Source organism: Macrotis lagotis, chromosome 5, assembly GCF_037893015.1.
Source record: "Macrotis lagotis isolate mMagLag1 chromosome 5, bilby.v1.9.chrom.fasta, whole genome shotgun sequence".
NCBI lineage: Eukaryota > Metazoa > Chordata > Mammalia > Peramelemorphia > Peramelidae > Macrotis > Macrotis lagotis.
The window spans coordinates 181731177-181757603 of NC_133662.1; the positions used below are offsets into that span (position 1 = coordinate 181731177).

At 33.6% G+C, this 26427-nt stretch overlaps 1 pseudogene; it reads right to left on the minus strand.

The window, feature by feature from the left end:
* Positions 1 to 1293: 1293 nt before the first annotated feature.
* LOC141489427 (small ribosomal subunit protein uS12-like) overlaps positions 1294 to 26427 on the minus strand; it is a 47747-nt pseudogene continuing 22613 nt past the window's right edge.

Here is a 26427-nt window from a genome sequence, read left to right on the forward strand (position 1 = left end):
TGTGTGTGTGTGTGTGTGTGTGTGTGTGTGTGTATGTGTGGTGGGGGTAGGGAGCAGTGGGTCAGTTAAGATTGGGTGAGTATGGGAGTGTGGGTAAGCCAATCAATTATGTCAAGTAGACCCAGAATCTGAACTGCATTAAAATTAGTGTACCTCTGTGAATAAATCTACAAGAAGTGTTTGCAAGTGTCTTCATTGAAATGGTAAAGAGATTATGGAATCATGTCATAGGAAGAACAATGAAAGTAATTGGAAATGTCTGTTATGAAGAAGAAAAGAAGTAAGAGGTTGTGAGAATAAAAGAGGCAAATGATAACAACCTTCCAGAATTTAAAGGAATCTTACAAAAGAATGATTAGACTTAGGTTGTGTTATTCAAGGAGTTATTATTAAGAGGAATAGGTAGAAGTTACAGGAAAGTAGATTTCTTCAAAACCATATAACTAGACTTTTAAATGGTTCTCAGTGCTACATAGTTCATAGTGCTCAACTAGGCTAGTTCCTGGTACACTGCAGAAATTTAATAAATTATCATTGATTAACTACAAATCATTTGACATACATTAGCTTTACAACAATTCTGGAAGGAAATGAGAAAAATGTTACTTACTATCAAAGTAATAAATCTAAGAGGTTGAGTAACTTACCAATATCAAATGGTTCTAAACGGGCAATAATCTTTTATGTCACTTTTGAAACATAAGAAATAAGGGGGAAAATGGTGAAAATAGCTTCCAGTCATTGTCCCTACTTCTGGTTAATGAACATTTTAAATACCAGAAAGCCTTAAGATTCATCCTACTCACTTTGTCCTTGTTAGTCCATTTCAAGTCCAAATTTCAAATATTTACTATCTATATAGAATCATAGATGTGGTCTGAAACTTTGCCTAGATAGGTATACTCCTATTTTATCAGATGATTATTACCCTGCTTTTAAATTGGTTTATTTATTTATTTATTTTTAATTGAAAAAAAAATTTTTTTTGTTTTTTTGCAAGGCAATTGGGTTAAGTGACTTGCCCAAGTTCACAGCTAGGTAATTAATAAGTGTCTGAGGTCAAATTTGAACTCAGGTCCTCCTGACTCCAGGACTGGTTTTCTATCCACTGTACCACTTAGATGCCCCACCCCACCCCCTGCTTTTTACATCGTTAACTATAATTCATAAATAATTGTAGACGAGTCTTGGATCCTTTTTGAGAACAGATTTTGATAAAAGAGGATGAAAGAGTTGAGCTTTTTTTTTTTTAATGTGAAAGTTTTTTACTACGACAGAGACATCATACACTTTTTATGATTTTGGTCTTTCTTTCATGCCTTTGTACAAGGCCAGAAGAGAAACATTTGCAACTTTTATAACCTTGAAGTGGACTCCAGGAATATTACCAATAGCATGACCTTTTTGACCAAATCCAGCAACTAAAACTTCATCATTTTCCTTAATAATAAAATTCAAGCAGCTGTCATTGGGAACAAAGGCAGTGAAGTTTTTGCCATTCTTAATCAAATGAACTCTCATATACTTCCTGATGGCAGAATTGGGCTGCTTGGCTTCTACACCAACTTTTTCCAAGACAATCCCTTTGGCACGAGATGCTCCTCCAAATAGGTTGGCCTTCAAGGCAGTGCCCAAATGTGCTTTCTTATATCATTTGTCATGCCACTTTTGGTCTCTCCTGTGGCTACAGAGCTTCCTAGCAGTATGAAGACCATGGAACTTACCCAGGCTGCCACTGTCCAGGCCAAGAGAACAGAGAGAAGGCAAGAGCTGAGCTTTTGAGAGATAGGAAGGTTTTTATCTTTCTCATTTTTGCCACTATTTTCTCTAGGGCTATCCATGGATGCATAGAGACATCCCATAGGACTATTCCCTAGACAGAATCACAGATTCTTAGTATTGGAAAGACTTTAAAGATTATCTGGTCTAGTTCCTATCTTTATCCCTTTTTTTAACATCTCTGACATGTAATCATCTACCCTCTGTTTAATGATTTTGGGAAGGTGAATTCAGTAATTGTTGAGGTACCCATTCTACTTTAACATAGTTTGAACTCCTAGGAATGTAGCTATTTTATCAAGCACATTACTTCCACTCTTTGCTACTGATTATACTTTCTAGGACCAGGAAGAACAAGATTATATCAATTTTGAAGTGATAGTATTTCAACTACTTTCAAATACTTGAAAGCAATTGTCACATACCTCTCCTGCAAACACACACACACACACACACACACACACACACACACACACACTCTCTCTCTCTCTTTTTTTTTTTTTTTGGTTTATCCATGTCACACTTCCTAGGTTCCTTTATCCAGTCTTAGTTGAAGTTCCCTTAACTTCTTGGTTATCTTCCTAAACATGCTCTTCAACTGTCCAATGTTCTTTGTATGATGTGCTGCCCAAAACTGAATATGATACTCTAGATATAATTTGGCCAAGGTAATAGAGTTCAGCAAGATTTTATCCCCTCTCATTTTCAACTTTATGCCTTTATCGAGTTAGACAAAGATATCATTAGTTTATTTTTGCTGCTTTGTCACATTTGATTCATATAGGGCTAAAAACTAACTACGACCTATGGGCTGCTTGTGATTCTCAAAGCCCATTCATGCAACATTATTATATTTTGTTGTTATTATAATCATTGGTAATTTGGGTTACTAATATGTATAGTAGTTATATGTAGTCATAAAATATTAAATTCTATATGCAGACTCTGACAAGTTTTTGTTGGATGAAGCAGCCCAGAATAGCTGAAAAGTTGGACACCCATACTCTAAAATCTCCCATTTGATTCACATAGAGTTAAAAACAAAAACAAACAAACATCCTTTTCATAAAAATAGTGGCTTTAATTAAGATACTTGGTGATATCTGACTCAATCTGTTATTCTGGCAGTTTATTGGACAAAATGGACTCTAATATGAAATTGGGACATATAAGAGATACATATAAAGGTGGTTTACTTAGCCATAGTCTAAAAAAGATACTCAAAATTACTGAACTCAGGTAGAAATGACTCCCTTCTGTTCTGTACAGCAATAATCTGCTGTGGTAATTCCTAGTGGACTTGGGGCATATGTTAAATATGAAAATCCCTACCTCCACAGAGCACTTTATGCCTCTAGGTTCCTAGGCTGCCAAAATGTTCTGAAATTATCAAAAAGTTCCTTAAAGGTAATGGTTTTAAGCCTTTATCTCCTTGACCAATCCAGTCTTGGGGACAACTTCTTTACCTTTTAAGGGAAAGGAATATTGTGACATAGTGTGGGTGGGAATACCTTTTAAAGGAAAGGAATATTGTGACATAGTGTGGGTGGGAAGTGAAACCTTGATAATTAGCATTTCTGTCACACCCTCCTATCCTGTAGTTGTGATATTTGGAGGGGGTGAGGCTCAAGTGTAAGATTTTGCATTTAGCTTTGTTAAATTTCCTTTCATTCTAGTCATGTCATTACTACTGTTCAGTGTTTGGTTGATGCCTATTTATCTTATTTACATTAGAGAAAGATTCTTATTGTGACTCAGTTTTGAAGTCTGTGCAAGGAGCATAGATTTTGGTAAAAAAAAGACATTTATTTTTAAAAAATTATGTAAGTTATTTTGAAGGTAAAAATAATATTGGTTTATTTGGGGTAAAGGTATATAGGTCAGTTCCTACTTGATCCAAAGCTCTTTGCTCAAGTTTTGTTTCAGAATCATAGGATAACTAATTATCAGATTTCAGTCATAGCTACAGGGCTAGTATTGCAAGTCTAACAACATTGCTGCACTTATTTGATATTTATTGAATTATGGCTTGTTTTACCCTTAACTATTTCACCAATATTAAAAAGACAACATTGACATATTTTACCTTACTAGATTTAATTTGCTTGATTATTGCTTCCTCAGGAAATATTATAATGATTATAATTATTATTTCCCAAAAATCATCTGAAAGAAACACTTAAGAATTGTTTAGTTGTGAGTCTGGAACAGAAAATAATTATTTGAAGAAAATCTACTTATAATACAGTTTGCAACTACATTATGCCACTTGCTCTAGGAGAACATGGATAAACTGATTTGCAAGTAAAATATCTTATAATAGTATTGGTACCATTTTTTGTGACTTGTAAAATTCTAACATTAAGAGACTACTTGAATTGTAAAAATTACTCAGGTATCTTGTAAAGCATTCTTGAAAAAAATGCGAAGAACTGGGGGAAAAAGCATAAGCATAGATGTTAATAATGGCATGTTTCTATTATATGTTTAATTTACATATCCACTGCTATTTAGTATAACTTATGGCAATGGTATACTTGCATAGTGCAAGTATTAAAATATTTTATAATTTTGTCCCACATATATGAGCATATGTATACATTGTGTATGTATATTTCATCTTTTCTTGTTCCTCATGTTGACATTTGGAATGAATTGCTCCAAACTGTGAAAGTGAATTTTTAATCCATGTATTTCTTAAATGAATCATGCTCACAGTAGCCCTGATTCGTTGTAATTAGAACTATAAGATTGATACATTCCCTCTAAGTGGTTTTCATGCATTGCATTCATCTTTGACTGTGCCTATTTGGCTTCTGATGATGTACTTTTTTTTTTTTATTTTGAGAATCCAAACTTTTATTCATCTTGTCTTCCTTTTAGTGAACCATATCCATAATCCCCTCACGCTACCTGATATACAGGCAGTCCAAGATGGGGACCTGAATAGAAACATTTAGCCATACTTAACTTGGAATATCTTTGTCCAAACCAAAGTGATCAGTTCTTAAAACTGATAAAGGCATTGTAGTAAAGAGAAAAATCAGAGGTGGAAACTTATTCTACAGTTTAAATGAAGACAGGTCCACTAATAAATATTCTAATTAATTGATTAGTATTTTGGAAATTTGTAGGTATTTTTCTAGAATAGATATATCATATTTGGATTCCTATGTACAAATATAAAAACTTAATAAATACTCATCTCCTTCTGTAGACTATGCTATATTTGCCATATATGACAATAAGTTACAAGGAAGGTATTGACCTCATTGGTAGATGAAATCTTATGTAATAAGACTGAAAAAATAACTTGGAGTTATTTTGTGAAGGAAACATTCAAATATCAAATAGAGGAGTTCATATTTGTTCCTGGTGGTAATAGGAAGTTACTAGTGTTAATTCAGTAGGGGACTGTTAATTGGTAGCAGTGTGGTAATGAATTGGGGTAGCCTGAGATGTAACATAGATGCTATTAAGAAGGCTGTTGCAATGTAACAGTTGAGAGATGATGATAGTCTGAAGAAAACTATAGGGTATATGGGTGGAGAAGAGGGAATAGAAACACTAAATGTTGTGGAGGTGGAAATAAGAACATTTAGCAACAATTGGATTTTTGTCATAAGTGAGAACCAGGAATCAAGGATGACAATGAGGTTGTCACTCAGGGTGATTAGATGTATGATGGTTCCCTTGACAGTTCAGAAGGTTTTTGTCTGGTGAGGAAATATAAATGAGATAAAAGATGAAAAAATTGCTGAAAAGTATGTTTTCAGATAAAAAATGAAAAGGATGAAAATTCATCCTAATAGCACTTATAATTAAAATTTTAAAGAAAAAACAAAACAAAACCCAAATAGCTATAAAATTAAACAGATCTATTGGATTTTCTACAGCATTTTATAACTATTATTTTTAGACTCTAATATCTTACTAATTAGTAAAAGTAAATAAAAATGGTTTCTTCTGGTTAATACAATACTGAAGTCCAAAACTGTGACACCATAATGGTAAAGTCACTTGGTGATCAACCTTCAATTTATATCAAAGAATTTTAGAAAATTGAAAGATGAGAGAAAAATATTGGTTTTTTCCAATAAATTTCTATAATGCACAATTTTACAGATATATCATTAAGAAGAATTATATATTGAATCTATAATTTCCCATTTTTATTGATTCTTGATTACAAAAAAATTGACAGAACAAAATATAGACATATGAGGTGTCCTCCAAAAAGCATCTCCAGTATGGATATTGTAGTCACATATGAACACATGAACAGTATCCAAGCATGGAATCAAAATCATCTACTTCTTTTCGCATTAATACACTTAAACAAGCTGAAAATATATCTCAGTTGCTCATTATGTATACAAGATTTAGACACTCCCCTAGATGCAATAAATGTTTGTTCAGAATTAGATAAAGGATATGTTTTAGGGCCTACATAAATGATTAAAATGGAATCAAAGAAGTCAATGAATAATAAGCCAAGAGAGAGAATATCAGCCATATTCACAAGAATACAATTACTTGGAAGGGTTCAAACCTCTGACTTCTGTAATCATCCCCTTGACCTTGTGAACTTTAGAGATCTAGAAAATTTTGGAATTTCCATTTTTCTCATTGACTGTCTTTATCAGGCTTTGAGTACAGAATGGAAGAAATGAGGAAACCAGATTCCAGGCTCTACCTAGCAGGGAAGAAAATGAAAAACAAAATAAATAAAACTATACTATACTTAATGGGAACATCCTGAGTACTCCAACAAAAGAATTTTGAGAAGCTAAGTTACCCCTTTGTCACATGAACTTTCTAAGCCTCAGTCCATTTCCCTAGGACACTCTGTGTATATACTTGTAGAAATGTGTTGCAGATTTTTTTTCCCCCTTGGGGATGGGAAAGTGGAGGAAGTGACTCATGTCAACTATTGTGATTAGTAAAATTGTTGTTTTGATATACTTTCCAAAATCTAACTATGGCTGACATTGACATTAACTGATATTATAGCAGAAGCAAATCAACTGAAGCTTATGAGTTATAGCACCAGAAAGGCACCTTGATTCCCCAACCCCTCAAAGGTAAGATAATAGTGAGAAAGAGTTATTTGTCAGTTATAAAGTTTATTCAGTTATCCTCAGAGCATCTATATCAATGAAATTCTTAGAGGAAAAAAAATTTCAAAACTGTTGACCACTTTCATGGAGGGATATTATTCTTGGACAAGACCCAATTGGAAGATGGATTCCCTACTGATAATGGAATTCTCTGGATTCTTCTGCTTGCAGATGGCATATTACTGGTTTTATTAAGTACCAGAATTCTATGGAGATTTACCAACAATATCCAAGCTCACTTTAAGAGAGTGATAATCTGGAATGAGACAAACAAATAAATAAAGCACTTTTTGAACAGATTTTGGGAGACTTTAGTATTCATAGCCTATTGAGTTAATTCAGCAATACACATATTTTGGAAAAGTCAACATTGGAGAATAACAATAAAACCAATAATGAAAATATATAGATTGGGTAGGAATAAACATTTATTAAACATTTACTATGTGTTACATTTGCAATATTTTACATTTATCTTCTTGTTTGATCCTTACAACTATAATTACTGTTATCCCCCTATCATATAAATCAGAAAAGTGAGATTCAGTGAAGTTTACTCAGTTAGTATAGAGTCAGAATTTTGAAATAGGGCCTTTTATGCATTATACCACTCTGATCTCTGATGAGCAGTCAGGCTGAATTCCATTTGGGAAATTGAGTTGCACTGTCTGCTACTGTAAAAGTGCATCTGGTGACATGAAATATCATGATAGCAAAATGAAAACTTTTACAAGACCAGATGCAGGACTAGGAGATGAATTCAAGTAAAGGAGATAGTTTACCTATATGACAACAATGAAGAACAATAAAAGAACATTTTGATTGCTATAATGTTATTTAGAAATTTTGGATGAAGCAGGGGAATACATCTAACACATTGGTACAAGACCTCTAGGGAAGATTAATAAGGAGATAATTGCACAAAATCCTATCAATTATAGGTATGAGTGGATTCTCATACTGAAGAACATTGATCCCAGAATTATTGAAGTATGAGTTCTTGATATGTTATAGCTATGATTTAAGCTATTCATCATTTTTTAGATTCAAAGTGCTTGTATTCATTTTATTCTTTTTATCCTGCTATTATGTTTTTTGTTGCACTCAAAAGTAATCAATTAATGATATTTTATACAACTAGTATACTTTTCTCTTTCTTTTTAATGGCTCCATTTCTTTAAAACCTACACTTTCTGGCAATGATGCTGCCTAAAATTATCCCCAAGGGAAAAAGATGAATTTCTTTTTTATTTCTGTTTTGTTCCACGTATGCAACTATATCATGCTATTTAAAAATCCACATACATATTGTCAATTTAAGCTTTTTGGGAGAACAACTTTGAAAATCCTCTGAGCACTTAATGGTGCTCTTTTAAAAAAGGAAAGGAGGCAATATTAAAGATAACATTTTCTCAAATGGGAATATAATCTAAGTGACAACAGAAACACTTTCTTTTCATAGATTATTTGAAACATTTTTAATTTGTGGCATTCAGGAGAAACACAGTTGACAAAGTCCAATTTTAATAAGAAAAGCTGAACCCCTTGCCTCTGGAAAGCTTGATTAGGGCTGCTGTATGACATTTGATTGGTTTGATAAGAAAGAAAATTTATGGCAAAATTATATCACTATTTTTATCAATTGGTTTGTCATCTGGAAGAAACAAAAATTCATTAAATATCACATTATTATTAACCTAAACAATATACCCATAAAAGCATTGGTCCACTTGTGTGCAAGACTGTATACTAGCTTTTTTGTTGTACAAAGCAAAATGTCAGTATATTCCTTGCTTCCCAAGAACTCTTAGTCCAAGGCCAAAAAACTAATGTAAGCGTACAGGCCACACTACACACAAGATTGGCAAGTTCAGTGCTGACTTTTGCAGTATTTCACATATGACAGTTCCAATCAAAAATCATGTTGTAGGGGTGGCTAGGTGGCATAGTAGATAGAGCACTGACTCTGGAGTGAGGAGGACCTGAGTTCAAATCCTGCCTCAGACACTTAATAATTACTTAGCTGTGTGGCCTTGGGCAAGCCACTTAACCCCATTGCCTTGCAAAAAGCTAAAAATAAATAAATTTAAAAAGTCATGTTGTATCACATTTGATGTTTCTTATTCTCATCTCCTTTTCTTTCTCCTTCTGCTTTCCATCTTTTGCTTTTCTTGCTGTCTTTCTGATTATCTCCATTAACTTCTTTTCTACTTCATCACTCTCCTTTTTAATCTTTTCATTCCCTTTTTAATTTTTCTCTTCTTATCCTCTCCTTTGACTTTTTTCTATTCCTCCTTCCCACCTCCTTCTTCTTCTCCTTTAATTTTTTCTTTTCTCTCTACTTATCATTATTCTTCCTTCTCCTTCCCCTTATTTTCTCTTTTTTTGTCTTGCCTATCTCCTCTTTTCTTCTTTCTCCTCCTTCTCCTTGCATTCAAATAGATACATAAAACAGATGTGGTAATTTCTATTTATAAGTTCATAAGACTTAAATAGACAACACTAACATGTATACAGAAATAAACAAATATAGTGGCATGTAAAATATACCACAACCTAATCCAAGATGATAACATTTAGGTTTTAAGAAACATACAGGTGGTGGCTAGATGGATCAGTGGATAGCTAGAGCACCTGCCCTGGAGTCAGGAGTACCTGAGTTCAAATGAGGCCTCAGACACTTAATAATTACCTAGCTATGTGGCCTTGGGCAAGTCACTTAATTCCATTTGCCTTGCAAAAACCTAAAAAAGAAAGAAATATACAGGAATAAAGTGTGATGTTTGGGATTGAATTATAGGATAATGATGAAAGTTGAGACATAACCCTTTAAGGTTTATAAAATATTTTATGTATCAATTTATTAACTGATCCATCAGTCAATAAGCATTTATTAAGTCAATAAGCAGTCATAAATAGGAATAATAAGAATTCCTACTCTAATGAAATTTATGCTTTTTTTTTTAGGGTTTTTAGCAAGGCAAATTTGAACTCAGGTACTTCTGACTCCAGGGCCGGTGCTCTGTCCACTGTGCCACCTAGCTGTCCCAAAGCTTATGCTTTTAAAAATTATTTAATTTTTAATTTATGGAATGAAATAGTTACTATAAAAGTAAAATAAATACTGTTAAAGTAACAGTAAAATAAAAAAAAGATGATTGTGCATGAATCTTCAAATCCATTATATATATATATATATATATATATATATATATATATATTCTTTTTTCTCCCTTCTCCACCAGAGCCAGCTACTGTTAGACACATAGACCCAAATATGCACATACATCCAAATACACACACACACACACACACACACACACACATATATATATATATGTATATATATATATATAAATCATTCTATATATAATTCTCTTTATCTGTTTTTTTCTCTGAGTGCATGTAGCATCTTCTTTCATATGTCCTTCATAGTCAATTTGGGTATTTATAATAATAGTCAAAATGGCTTATTTACTTAATTGTTATTAAAATAATATTGCTGTTGCTATATACAATATTCTCTTGGTTCTGCTCATTCTACTCTTCATTATTTTGTACAAGTCTATGCATGTTTTCTAAGATTATGAAGTTTATCATTTCTTATAGTGTTGAATCTTATGTTCTATAGATGGAGATTATATATATGTTCACATATACATATGCACACATGCATATATATGTGAATAAACACATACACACACACAAAACACACACACACACATATGAAGAACGGAAGAGTAGTAAAATAGAATACATTACAATTCTCCTGGATGGCTACTGTAAGTGTGTGGAGGCAGGAAAGGGTGTAGGAAGTTTGAAAGACAGAATAATTCCACATTAAGTATTCTTTTCACTAATTCACCTTAAACAGAGCCTGGGTTAAGATGGGTACAGGTGAACAATACTACTGGGCTCAAAATGAAAGTTTAATTGATGCTTTTTGACACAATTTGCTCCAGATGAGAAAGGATTCAGATGAGAGATTTCAATTTAATGTCTTTGAACCCAGAGAGATCCTCTCTGGGACCATAGAACCCATTTTGCCTTCAATTCTAGGACTGTATTGGCCAACAGTGTTGTGTCTTTTTTGCTTTATTTTGTATTGTTTTGGTTTGTGGTTTTTTAAAACTTATAGAGGAGTAATTTAAGAAAGGGTACATTCAGCTATATAGTCTTAAATATGTCATGAAAACAACAAATCCTCCTAGGAAGAAATTTCCCTCCATGGTATAGTATTGCCCAATTAGGTGTATTATTACCATCATTCATGGCTTTAAACTCCTCAGGGCAGAGATTTTGTTATTGGCTTGGCACAACTTTATTTATCAAACTGCACTGGGTACATTTATGGTGCCAAATAAAAGTTAAGTAATAATTACAGGAATTTTATGTTGTCCTCTGAAGCATCCTTCATTGGCAACTATGGGAGGTTGGAGACTAAACTACTGGCCATCCCATTTTGTTACTATTATTCTCTATTCAAAAGTTAAGATATTATCTAGTTTTATAATAATCTAAATGTATTTTCCTTATAGCAATGTATATTTTCAAAATTGGTGGAATGCCATTTATAAGACCCTGTAGGCTCCAAGTAATTTCCTCCAAGAGGCTGCCCACTAAGTCATGATCTTTTTTACTTTCTCTTTGGGATGAAACAAGTTGCTATCTCTTGGAGAATATAATTTTTATTCTTTAAGCCATCTATAAAATTGATTGAAATTTTCCTTTTCTTTCATTTTTTTTCTTACCTTCTGCTTTTTAATATTAGATATTCACAATAAAAGTCTGAATTAGGTAATGATGTAATCCTGAATAATTTTGATAAATAATGCTGTAAATAGAGGCTAAGTAGAGAAATAACATACTTTCTGCACTTCCTTTCCCCCCAAAAGCATAACAGTCGTAAACCAGCCTGCATTTATTTCACTTTAGTAGACTTTCATTGAGGGCCTCTTAAGCTTAAGGACCATACTAAAGGCTAGGGATACAAAGATGATGAAAATCATTCTAGTAGGGAATGAGCGAATATAAGATAATTTGAGGAAGGAGAAAAGACTAAAAACTATATTGATTAAAGAAAAGTTTCCTGTAGTATGCAACCGCATATATGGACATAGGAAGGAAATAAATAAATCTAGGTGAGGAAAGTGCATTTTAGGCCTATTCAAAGACACAAAGGATTGAGATTGAATTCCATGTTTGGAAGGGGTTGAGGGAAGAGAGAGAGATGAAAGAGTAGATAAAGGGGAAGGGTTTAACTTGGCTGAAATTTAAACTGACTGAAGAAAAGTAATGTGAAATAAGTCTAGAAAGGAAGATTAAAGCCAGATTATCCAAGACTTTAACTATCCAGCCAAAGATTTTATATTTCATACAAGAAGCAATGAGAAAACACTAAATATTTTTTTAGTGTGTGTGGGTGTGAACATGGTCAGACAGGTGTTTGGAAGATGGATTAGAAAGGGAAGCAACTGGCCACAAGGGGACTGATTGGGAGACTACTAAGGTGGCTAAGAGAAAAGGGATAAGGGCCTAAATTTAAGGTGGTGAGAAGGGGATGGATATAAGATGATGATAAAGTTGTCAAGACTAAGAAGCTAATTGTATAAGGGAGTAAGGAAGATTGAAGCATCAAGAATATAGATTTACTGAAGGGACAGCTGTGTTTTATAGAAGAAAGAAAAGAAAATTGAATGGTGATAGATTCAAGAAGAAAGATGTTAAGTTCCAGCTTAGACATATTGAACTTGAAATGCCATTGGAATATTCAGATGATGATGGCTACAGTTGGTGATGAGGAATTTGAGCTGATATTTAGAGAGTAGTGATCACAAGGAGTGAGAGGATGATCAAGCAGGCAGGCTTCAATAGCTTAACACAGTGTCTGGTAAATATTTTGGTGGAAAAGAAAAGAAAACATGGAATCAAGAATGTTACGTAGAGAGCTAGATTTGTCAAAGAACTAAGAACAAAGCAAAGGGAGAGAGACTATGGAAAAGGGTTATGCCAAGAGATTTAGAAGGTTTGGGGAAAAAAAATTGAATAGAACATATTTATTAAGGATAGAATCTATTTTCTTAGTAACAAAAAGTAGACTAGGTTTTCTGCTGAGATGAAGTAAAGAGAGGATGGTATAACAGGAATGAGAGGAGAAAGGAAAATTTGGAGTAATAGTTATGGAGAGTGTTATAAAGTTAATAATGGACACACATAATGATTGCTTTGCAGAAGTGTGGACCTGGATGAGATTAGATAAAATAAATTTGTACTCAACAGTGAAGTTGAAGTTGCCTAGACTTCTTCCATCATGAATGAATGGTAGAAGTAAACCAGGGCTGGGATTTTGGAAGTATTGATTAATAACAGGAAAAAAGAGAAAAGGATTCAATATGAGAAGACTATATTCCCAAGATATATTGGATAAGTTTGCTATAAGTAAAATATATTAATTTATGCTCACTTTAAGTACTATACTATTTTTCAGATTTGGTGGTCCAGGTAAATAAGCTGAAATTAGAGTTCTCCTGGTTCTACTCACCTTACTCCCATCCGTTCAATCAGCTCTTCCTGAGTGTCTCTGAAAGATCCACTTATTTATTTCTTATATCGTCCATCACACTCATAAGGCTATATTTTTTTTCAGTCAATCTCCACTTGATGGATACCCCTCACTTTTCAGTTTTTTGACTCAACAAAAAAACTATTATAAAATATTTGTACACATGGGCCCTTTTCCTCTTTGTTGATTTCTTCAGGGCTATAGGCCTCGTAATTGTACCACTGGTACAAAGGAGATGGACATTCAATAACTTCTGGACATAGTTTCAAATTGCTTTGTAGAATACTTGTACCAGTTTACAATTCTAGCAATAGCTGCAAAGAAATTATTAACTTCAAATAGGAATAACAGGAAAAAAAGTCTTTTAGTAATGAAAGCAAACTTCTGCTTCCTTTAATTTTTCAAAGTAGAATTTTTTCCTGGATTGTCCTGGATTGTCTATTGAAGTGTCATTAATGCCAAGCTTCTATACCATTTTGACAGTATTTAATGGTCATTTTATGATTATCTGATGAAGGAGAATTGAGTAGTTTTAAAAGGATGGAACTCGAGAGAGAGAGAGAGAGAGAGAGAGAGAGAGAGAGAGAGAGAGAGATATTAAACTTTTGTCTGGATGATGAAAAAAAAACCTTGAATACATTCACAGATGGTATTCTATCAGGGGAGCCCCAGTAGCTAGTTACAGCAATTCATGCACTAATGTGAACAGAGCTTTTGATTTCATGGTTTAAAATAAAATGACCCAAATATAATTACTAAGGCTTATTAATTTATTTGTTCTGGGTCAATACCCCTTCACTGGCTGTAGGTACTTTTTTATAGAAGGGCAATGAGGATGAGAATTTTTCCATTTATTATAGCTTGATTCCTCTATGAAAATTGGATGAAACAACCTCTAAACTAACTCAGTGTCTTAGTGATTATGCCTTATTAAGGAATATTTGATATCCAATTTTGAAAGCATTAGTTTAATTTTGCAGAAAAAACATCAAAGTCATATTACACAATTCAATGCCATTATAATTCATTAGTTGACATGTGAGAAATAGAACAGTGGTCTTAATCTAGTTGGTAATAGACAGATATGCATAACACATGAAAGAATCCCACAAGCCCTATGCACTTTTGCTGTAGTACATGAGACTGAAGAGAATGAATGAGAAGAGGTCTTTTAGATCTGAACCACTGTGAACAGAGAGAAGAAAAAGTTTTGAAAAATTATAAGCCACCATCTTAAACCAAATCTAGAAAGTTACTTTGGACTAAAATTAAAATTTTATTTTCAAGGTATAGTTAAGAAATATTGGGAGGAAAAGTATTGACACAAAGTATGTACTTAAGTAAATGTTTTGAATTTAAAGCTGATGAATTGTATGTAGAAGGTTTGAATGAGTAGGAAGGTTGGTATACTTTGAAGATGCTAATGGGATTTATATTCTCCTGAGTCTTGCCTTTTTTATTAATAAAGTAGGCAATTCTACTAAATGATATGAGTTGAGAGAATCAAGTTAACTCGGATACTTTCTAGCTTACATTTAGAAACTCTAAGCCTGTGATATTGATAAATCCTCCAATAATGAAACCATTTTCTTTTCTCACACCCCACATCCCTAAGGAATTAATGTTATTTCAATTGTCAACCAAACCTTTGGATGACGTTTTTGCCCCAAGAGGCATAATTTAAGCATTCTTCAAAAGTATTTATGATAAAATGAAATGATTAGCAATACTTAAATGTGGGAGAACAATACTAATTAGAAGCTTAAATAAGAAATGTGCATGGAGCAATTTTGACCAGAAAAAAGAGAAAGTATATTAAATTTTAGAGAAAAATATGAATATATTTGATACTTTGATAACCTTATGCTTTCATTGCTGAGAGCACTCCTTCCCTTCTCTCACATTTTAAATCCTGCATACTTTCTCATCCACTGCAAATTTTGACTATCTTGTCTAAAACTCTTTAAGTTCTTCCCCCAGCTTATTAGATTACTTCCTCTCATTGAGTAATGTCACACAGTTGCCACTGCACGGTTTAGGTTTATCATTTATACTAATGACTAATCTATCTTATTTTCCCATCATACATTTGACTTCATACTATTCAACAAATATTCATCAAGTACCTGTTATATGTAAGGTTCCATACTAGTCACAGAGGTAGTTGAGTAAGGATTTAAACCCATTCACATTCTCTAACTTCAGAGACAGCCATTTTATCTACATACTATGCTAATATTTCATGAGTTTACAGCAGGATACCATCTCCAGGAGATCATTTTGTGTGAAGAGTAAGATCAGCTTTCATAGCATTATTGAAAGTACTACATAATTTTCCCCAAACAGATTCAGATTGATCTTATCTTGTATTCCATTCTGATCTCCATCTAAAATATGAAATATTTTCTTTCATTTAGACAGAATGTCTCCAATCAGTGATATTCTTACAAACTATTTACCTGCAATTCCTGTTAAATCAGATTATATCTTCTAATTCAAACATGTCTTGTGGTTGCCCTGGTCTTCCTGAGCTATATATAAAATCTATCCATCCATAATAAAAACTAATTTTCTCCCTGCATAGTCAACCCCCTCCTCCCATAGGATTAATATTATTATAGCCTTCAAATTAACTTCAGATCATTTTTTATCCCAAGAGGAATAATTTAAGCCTGCATTAAAAGTATATGTGCTTCTTGGCAGAGAGGAAAGGATGTCCAAGAGGTGTAGAATGAAACATTGTATCTTCAAAAAAAGCAATGTGGAAATTGGCTTTGTTTTATTTAATTATTACAAAAAATGAGGGATGAAAGTTTCATGTGAGGAATGGATAGGTTATAGTAATGACAAAGAAAGAAAAAAGCTTCAATAAAACATTGAGATGAAAATGAATAAGAGAGTACATATAAAGTATATAGAAAGAGGATATAGATTAGCAGAATAGCATGGGAACTTTTGTTTTAGATTTAATATATGTTTAAAAAACAATAGAGACTCATTGTTTCATGTACACTCCTCTTTTTCTGACTGTAGACTTGTTCAAGTGAGTGTTGAATTTGAAATTAGTAAGATCTGAATTCAGATTGGATTTCAGATAGTGATTGAGTGACACTACCAACCTTAGCTACTCTCTACCTCTGTTCTTCCTCTGTAAAAAGAGAATAATAGCTCCTACCTCTTAAGGTTGTTGTAAGGATCAAATGAGATAAGATTTATTAAAAATCTTGCAAAGCTTAAAATATTTATAAATACTATTATTTTTATTTATTTTGTGGTAAAGAGAAATGACTAGCATTATATAAGTATGAAAGACTATCAATGAATAGAGATCAAGTTACAAAAAACACATAGCAGGTGTTGTTATAGTTACTTCTGTATCTACAATTGTCTGTCCATATATACCTATATATATTTTTCTAATTATGTTTATGCATAAATTCTAACTTTTATAGGAATTTCAATATACATGGATTTACGTATATTATATGTATACATACATATTTCATGATCAAAATATACCTATATGTATATTGTATATATATGTATATGCATTTATATATGAAATATAATATTTGAAGTAAATCAATAATTTACAGAGTCACAGAATTAGAGTGGAGGAAGAGACCTCGGGTTTTAGCTATTTCAATCTATACATTCAAGGAATTCCTACTATAGCATACTAGACAAGTGATAATCTAAATGCCCATTTACTCTTCTAAGATATATTTCATAGACCAGACTATTATCTAAACTTTGCTTTTCTAGTATGGATATAACCAATCAAATTCTTTTACTTTATTGTGGATTCTGTTGAGGAGATTTTATTGTTGTGTTCAGGGACATGTTAATTACTGCAGTATCAGTTATAAACAGGATCATTTGGAGAATATCATTATCAATAGGGAATCTTTTTTTGGGGGGGTTCTAATTCCATTGAGGATATCTTCTGTTAGAACTTCTCTTATGAGGGTAGCTAAGTGGTACAATAGATGGCATGCAAAACATTGAAGACATAAGCAAGACCCTTCTTAGCTTTAGACAAGTCTCTGTGCTTCTCAATTTCCTCACCTATATATGGGGATAAAAGTAACTCATCTCAAAATGAGAAACCAAATGCAAAGTGTTTTGCAAATCTTAAAGCACTATATAGTCTATATTTTGTTTTTATTATTATTCTAGGGAATACTTTACTTCAGGGGTTCTTAATTTTTTTTCCTTTTTGTGCCATGGACACTCATTAGCAATCTTCTAAAACCCATATTATCTTTCTCAAAATAATGTTTTTAAAGACATAAAATAAATTTTGTAGAAAACCTGTTACATTGAAATAATCCTAAAAATACATATGTATTAAATTTCATGAGCCAGAGGTTAATAATACCTGCCTTGAATTATGTCCCATTTCCATCAAAATCTTACTTTATTGATTGCTTCATCAAAGACTGGTGTTAACCTTGCATCTTCAAACAAGTGCTAATGGGGTTAAGATTTTGAATGTGAACATGGTAACAGAAAATGTGTTAGGTATTATTGTACTACTGTAACTAAGCAGGAAGATGTTAATCACCAGAAGGTTGGGAACCAGGTAGCAAATGTTTTTTTTTTTTTATTTTTTATTTTTTTATGGTAAAGATATTTCCTAGAATGGGTGGGGAAACTTAGCTTACTTTAGGAAAAAAAATGGAGGTACTTTCTGCTGCTGTACAATGACAGAATTCTTCCTCATAATAGTGATCTCTCCACAGGGATGCCTCTCTAAACTTCAGTTTTCTGATCTGTAAAATGAGGATAATAAGACAAACACTGTCAGTTTTACAGGGTTGTTGTGAGAAAGTTAATTTTATAAATTATCAAGTACAATGTACATGATTATTATTATTAATTACCAGATTTTGATTATTATTAAGATTAATAATTTTAATATTTTAATTAGCTGGTTTTTTATATGTTTCTTCATTCTGTATGTTCTGATAAATTCAATTTCCCCAAAGTGAACATCCTATAAGTTATATTTCTGAAGATAATTTTCCTTTCTAAACCAACTCTTAGAATATAGATGTAAGGAAAATAAATGATTGGCAACTTTCAATCAAGTGTTTGATTATTTATTAAAACTTTTTCACTATATACCATAGTTTTAACAAAAGTGGATAATGGTGAGGTATGTAAAACTTGAGAAAGGAAGAAAGTCTTTCAGTTGAATTAAATGACTATTGTACTCTTATAGGATTTGGACCATTACGCACAGCAGTAACACTTTCTTTATATTGGAATAAAGATGACACATTTGTCTTCTGCAATAAAAATGAACCCTGCAGGTAATTCTTATATTTCAATCCATGGGGTCATAGAGTCATGGGTACCTTAAAGGGCAAGGTAACCAATTATATGCAGAAAAACAAGGGAGGTCTAGGATGGGTCACATAGAGCAAATTGGCTTATATTCTTAACCCTTTTCTTTAAACCATTTTTATAGTAGTTGGCATAAAGAGCACTTTTCAAATCTTCCTAGCTTGAAAACTTGGATGTTTCACTTTGTCCCTTTATTAGTATAATATTCTATCTTCTTAAACCTTCATTCTAACGCCTGCAATTTGCAGTTTTATTAGCAGCATATTTTTTTCCTTTGAAAGTTGATTGGATTACTTAACTGTCTCTGATGCACACTTTACAAGATTTGGACTGAATTTCTTTCTGGGATACTTAGGCCAGGTATTCATGACTGACCATTTGCAGGTCAATGTCAAAATGATGAATTCATTGGGAAAAATGAATTGACCAATTTTTGTTGGATTCTGTGTAATTTACTTTTGCTCGAATCATCCTTATAAAAAAAAGGAAAATAAGTGGTTTTGGATATTTTTATTCTGCTTCCTCTGCCCTTCCAAAAGGGCAAAAGAAAAACCTTGTTATAATTTTTAAGAGAAATTCCATTAGGTTATAGTATTAGTCACCATGCTACATAAACAAATAATAAAGCAGACACTTCAACTATTCAGAGATTTATTAGTCATTTTAGACTCCCTTAGAATATTTGATTGGGAGAACAGCAAGTAAGGAATTAAATAAAAAAAGTAGTTGATTTCAAAGAGCAGATGTCCAATACATTCAGGATTAGATTGGATCAAGTTTGCTAGTTTTGCTAGAATTCTTAAAGTACTTGGTTGCTACTAGGAACTTTGGTGCTGTGGTATGTCTGACTGTAAAGCAGAGGTGCCCAAATGGGGATGGAGTTAGGAAGGCTATATTAAATTCAATACAATACAGAACTAGAAGTTAATTGGAAACTATGATCAGAACAGATGAAGCACCAGGAATTCAAAAAAAAATCATACAGATGAAGATTCAGAAGCAAACAATGCTTATTCATAGGACAAAATAAAGGAATCTAGTTAAGTTAGTTAACAATCAATTTTTTTAAAGTGCCTACTATGTATCAGACATTCTAGCACAGGATACAAAGAAAGGCAAAAATGGTCCCAAGAAGCTTGTACTCAAATTGGGGATAACATGCAAAGAACTATGCACAAACAAGTGATCTCAGAGGGGAGACACCATTATTGAGGTGGTGTTGGGGATGAAAAGAAGTTTCTTGCAGAAAACTGGATTTTAGCTGAGATTTGAAGGAAGATTGTTGCTCACAATACTTCCTCAGTGGATAAGAAATAAAAAGTTCTATTGGTGGAGAAAGTACCAAGAGCAGTAAAATCATGAATCCTTGCAATTTAAGTTGTGGTTAATGATTATGATTTCTTTAAAGATAGCTTATGAAAGTATTATCTCGATTATTTGATCCCTGTTATTTTACAGGTGAAAAATACCTATTTGACAAAGATGACAATAAGGTTGTAAAATGAAAGGGGCACAATGGAACTACATGTAAGAACTCGCTATTCATATAATCCTGGGCAAATCACTTGAACCTGTTTGAACCTGTTTCTACCTCTGTATAAAGGTGATGCCAGCACCTGCCCATATATCTTATGTAGTCATTGTGAGATCCCAAAGAGTGTCTTTAGAGATATGTGAAAGATATAAATTCGTCTTGAATGATAGATCTTACTTCCCTCCATTCACAATTCTATCCCTCCCCCACCATAGCCAAAGCCCCTTTGAGGACAGTTTATATCTAAATGAAGTATATTTTCTGCTGTTGGAAGTAATGGGAGAAAGAGAGAAACTGATATCTTCTCATTATTAAATCTACAGGAAGCTTCTCTGTAGATTTTAGGCAATCCATACAGCCTTGCTTAGGAAAAGGGGAGCATATCTTGTTTTGGCATAATCTTATATTTTAGAGTTATGTGGAAAATAAAGCATGTTACTTTGATAAAGCTATAACTGCTACTCTAAAAGATTTTTGACTCTTTTATACTAAACTCCATTTCTTTCTAGCTTTTCATCCATGACGTTCCAATTTTGTTTCTTATTATACTTGGATAACTGATGAATCTTGAGTATTCTGTACCCTGTGACCTTAGTATCTAAAGGACTTCTCATTTCAGACCCAGTCATTAAGTTTCTTGAGTGCACTGTATGTAGGTCTAGTTAATTGGTAGGGTTGATCATGTTAACTCAGAGGGTAGGTCCATCCTATATGGGTTGTATACATTTGCTAATAGATTAAGCCCTCCAAATGGGAGTGAGTTTTATATATAACCTAAGGAAGGAACAAATTTTAGAAGATATACCTAAGTGATAAACTCTCAAGATTTTGGCAGAAGAGATTTCCCTAATAAATGGTTGTGAGTGACAATAACTAGAATAACTCTCCCGAGCCACCCTTTTCTTTTAGAATTGTGCATTCCTACAGGCTAAGTTCTTTGCCATGTTCAGAGCTGCCAAGGTCAGTAAATATGTATTAAATACCTACTGCATGCTCGCTATAAAAGTAGCTACAGTGGAGCATACAAGGAGAATTGCAAGAACCAGTGTCTTACCCCTCAAATAGAAAGATGCAGTATAGATTGTAGAGGGAGTATAAGACAGACTGCAAGCTGTTGCAGCAATCCTATGTGAAGTAGAACTTGAAAAATTAGGGATGCAGTGGGAAATGGAGAGGAAAGAATAAATAGGAAAGAAGGAGACCTTGCTAATTTGTAAAGTGAAGATTTTTTCAGACAGGCAAATTTGCTATGTCTGAAGTTTTTTAAGTGAGATTCACCCATAAAACCTTAAATGAAACAAAAATAGCAAAAAAAACCTTCCATTAGAAATATTTTACTGAAGGTTTTTTCCTGACAATCTTGTGAAGTAGATTTGACTTCAAGTGCTTAGGAAAAGTGAATGAGAGAATGGTGACATTGACAGAGAATTTTTTTGGCGGTGGGAGCTGCTTGCAGGGGGTGGGGGGAAGCTGATCTTAATTTCAGATATGCTGATTTTCAAGTAATGGCATAGATCCAAGTGGAAATTCTTGGTACTTATCTGTAGATGTGGGTCATAAGTGACATAAAAGGGCTGGATATGACTAAGCTTCTGTGCTCTTCCAATATGGTAGAAATCTAGAGCCCTGAGCACTGAAAAGCAAAAGTATCTCTTCTCCACTCTCTGTCCCATATTCATATAAATATTGTTTTTTTGTTTGTTTTTATATGAAAATACAAATCCCCAGATACTTTGTGGGAAACAGATGCCAAACACATGTGTCTGTTCTCATACTGACAAGATCAATTTTAGTGTTTAGTTTTAACAAATTGTCCATTTCAAGACTCTTTATAGAAAGAAGTGAGGATGCAATTTCAAAACAGTTTCTCAGACTTGCCCAGACACTTCTGCAAAGGCAGTTATGTTTTTAGAGGGACTAAGGTTAAATACGGTTGTTGCTATCTTTTTTTGCTTTTCCTATATATTTTCTGCTTACTACTACAGAGTTCTCTACTTTCTCCATAAGGGAATCAAGTTTTTTTTTTTAAATCTTTCCAGCATGAAAAGACCCCGGCCTAGGAAGAAATATTTTGGAGATGAGGGTAGTATTGCTGACAGGTATAAATAGGAGGCTGCTGATGCTAAGCCCTTTGCCACCATAATCAACTGGTTCAACTTTGAAGATTAGAGTGTCCCTTAATCCCAGAGTGCCAGATTTGGAAACAACTCTGTAAGTTACTCGGTCCAATGTTAACCGGAAACAGAAAACAATGATCTGAATCATAGAATCTGATTATTGGTACCAGAAGGGAGAACAATTAGATACATTTCATCATCTAAACACTTTAATATCACTTACTGTCTGCAATTGTAATATTTTCACCCCCCATTTCTCTCTTCTGAGTGTTTTTGTTCCCCTTTCAATATCACATCCCATACTATCAATCAATTAACATTTATTGAAATGCTTCTATGTGCCCAACACTTTGCTAAACATTAAGCATACAAATAGAGGGAAAAGAAATCACAGTGCTCAAGAAACAATATCTAATGGAGGAGAGGACATCCAAACAGATATATACAAAGCAAGCTATACATAGTATTTAGATAATGTTTGTCCTTCATTTTTGAAGAAGACCCTGACATCAGGTAGGTGATACCATGACAAGCACATGAATTGAGGGGGTAAGTGCTGAGTCACCAGCTTTGCTTTTTCCTCCAGAGCCATCTAGGTCCAGAGGCCAGATTTAAATCATGACTACTGGAGATGCCTGTGGATGTGAGGCAATCAGGCTTAAGTGATTTGCCCAAGGTCACACAGCTAGTAACTGTCAAGTGTCTGAGGTCAAATTTGAACTCAGATCCTCCTGACTCCAAAGCTGGCTCTCTATCTACTGCACCACCTAGCTGCCCTTGGAATTGAGGGGTTGTGGCAAGTTCTTTGTAGAAGGTGGGATTTTAGTTGGGACTTAAAGGAAACTAGTAAGGTCAGTGAGGAGGAATAGTATTCCAGACATAGGGGAAAACCAGAGAAAATGCTCAGAGCTGAGAGATGGCATACTAATAACTAGGTAAAGTTTCAAGCTCTTTCCTCATCCATGTCTATTATTTGGTTTTTGCATCCTATTCCATTAAGGTCCAGTTGTAGTTTGCTAGTTTGCTTTTCCTATAAACCTGTTCTGATCCTTTAATTAGGAACACTACCACAATATCTATATCCAGAATCTTTTTTTTCAGGAGCTGAGAATAGTTTGAATGAAAACTTTGCTATGTTTTGTTAAGTCTGACTCTTGGTGATCCCACTTGGTTTTCTTAGCAGATACTGGAATGGTTGTCACTTTCTTTTTCAGCTCATTTTATAGATGAGGAAACTGAAATAAACAGGCTTAAGTCATTTGCCCAGGGTCACATAGCTAGTAAGTGTCTGAAGCCAGATCTGAACTAAAAACAGAGGAGTCTTCCCGACTCCAGACCTAAATTCTCTATCCACTGTACTGTTAGCTGCCTCCTCTGCCCCCTTCCATCCCCCCCAACACCCTGCCCTGGATTACATTGATTTTCATTGGTTGTGAATTGCCTTGTCATACCTTTTTAAAAACTAAAAATATAATTGAATAAAATTTATTAAGCATAAGAACTCTGTGGTTCTAAGTGTACAATCTAAAATTCTGGACAAACATTTTATAGTTCTTTGCTGACACTTCTTTAGAGAATACATTTAAGAAGTTTGGAAGAAGTTAAGAGTTCTTTGATTTACTTTATATTGACACCATAAAGCTCCTAGAACACATGCCACACTCCATGGAAAGGCATTGAAATAATGTGCACTTCAGATCATAAATGATTCTGCAGAGGAGAATTCTGCTTTTGTTCTCTGAGGTAGAGAAGTGGCCTTCACAGGTACTGATATGAAAAAGTACCTGCTTGAAAGTTATTTATTCGAGTGGCTAGGTGGCATAATGGATAGAGCACGGACCCTGGAGTCAGGAGGACATGAGTTCAAATCCGGCCTCAGACACTTAATGATTGCCTAGCTGTGTGGCCTTGGGCAAGACATTTAAACCCCATTGCCCTACAAAAAAAACCCCCTAAAAATAAAGAAAGTATATTTATAAGACAGCCAGGTACCACAGCAATTTGACCTTATGGACTTGAAATCAGGAAGACATGAGTTCAAATACTATTTCAAACTCTTGCTAACTGTTGTGACCCTGGCAAGTCATTCACCTATGTCAGCTCTACTTCTCTCATTTGTGAAATGGGAAAAATAATGATAATAATAATAACAACGACTTCATTGTGGTATTGTGAGGAATAGTAAGATAATACATAGAAAGAACTTTTTAAAACTTGTGGCATTTTATGAACAAGTCAGAAAATTGCTAAGCATTTAACTGAGGACCTCTTAAGTATTCAGGGTTGTGCAAGGTATTTTAGAGGTGTTAAAAAATGACAATTTATTTTAAAACTAAAGACCTTATAATCTTATAAAGAAAATATTGTTTTCTGTTAGATTATGCCTATCATCTCTCTTAAGACTTATCTTAAAGCTCACTTTCCCTAGAAGTTTTTATGACTTAACTGCATATTGTTGTTTAGTCAATTTATGTCTGACTCTTTATGACCCCACATGGTTTATTTATTTATTTGGCAAAGATACTGGAATGCTTTGCCACTTCCTTCTTTAGCTAAAGTTACAGAGGAGGAAATGAGGAAAATGGTTAAGTGCCTTGTAGGTTCTCTAAGCTGGCAGGTTATGTATACATGGAGCCTAGTTGGGAATTGGACCCTAAGGTAGAATTTTTGGAGAAGCATATTTTACATAGAATCATAAATCAGAAGACAGGATCTGATAAAGCTGTTCTTATGCTTGTCCTTCAAGAGAGTGGCTCTCAACAGACACTATCAGAAGTTCCATTAGGTCTGGAGGAGTTCTCTCTCCCAACTCAGGATCTTTGTTCTCTATCAATTATTCTAAAGACTTCCACAAAGCATGAGAATCTTCCCGTCCAAGAACTGGGTGCCTTGCTGTAGTTGTTGATAAAAAGAGAGATCGATCCTTCTAACAAACAAAGAAAATACATAGTTTTTTTTTAAAGAGGATATTATAAATAATCAACTAAAAAGTTTTTCTTCACCCAAACAAAAGTATAAAAGAATCAGACATAGAATTATAAACAGGGGGGGTAGGGAGATAGGATTTAAAGTCCTTTTTTAATATATCATCCCAAATTTTTCAGAAGCATTCTCTCCAAATTCCCTTCATTGGATGGTAATATTCAGAGGCATATTCTTAGAACTAACTGGACCTTTATTGTCCAGTTCTTCCCATTGTTCTTTATCTTTTTATCCATCTGTAGAACAAATGTGTGGTAACTTGTTTCCATGAGAGACAAACGAATTATAGATATGTTCCAATCATATAGTTAAAACTGTATACGTTAAGTATGGCTAGAGATTTAGAGGAACTGGGTAGTGACTTATTCAGGTATATACATTTCCTAATGGCCAGGCTCAAAAGGCTCATCTCTTAAAGTTTTATGGGTGAGAAGCATGGTATTCGATTTTACCAGGAGAAGTTTTAAAGGAGCATTTATTGCCTACATTTCTACAAAATGGACTTCAAACATTTCAAAGAAATAATTCATTTATTTTGGTACAGAGAATTTCCAGGGAGCTTAAAGTAAACAAAATAAAGGAGTCAATATGTCTATTTATCATCGATTATACAATGTCTACTTGACAAGCCTCCTCTCTTAACCTTTATTACTGTAGGGTTCCACACTAGGGAACCTGAGGACATGGGCGATTCTTCCAGAAATATGTCAACTTGTTTAATACTCTGGCTCTGTCACAGGCCAAAGACATTTAGAAGTCTTTTCCTTTCTTCCTTGTTCTCTCCTTTTCTGTTTTTAATTTTGTTTTTCATTTAATTTAAAAGCCAGATAAAGCTTTGAAAGCATCCTACAAACTTGGTAATTGGGTACATTTTCAAAAGCAAGGCTCTGTTGCTGGTGAAGCCTTAGTCAAGAATGTTATTCTTCTGCTCCTGGAAACCATGAGAAGGGCAGCTCCTTTCAGGAGTTTCCAGTGTGAAGG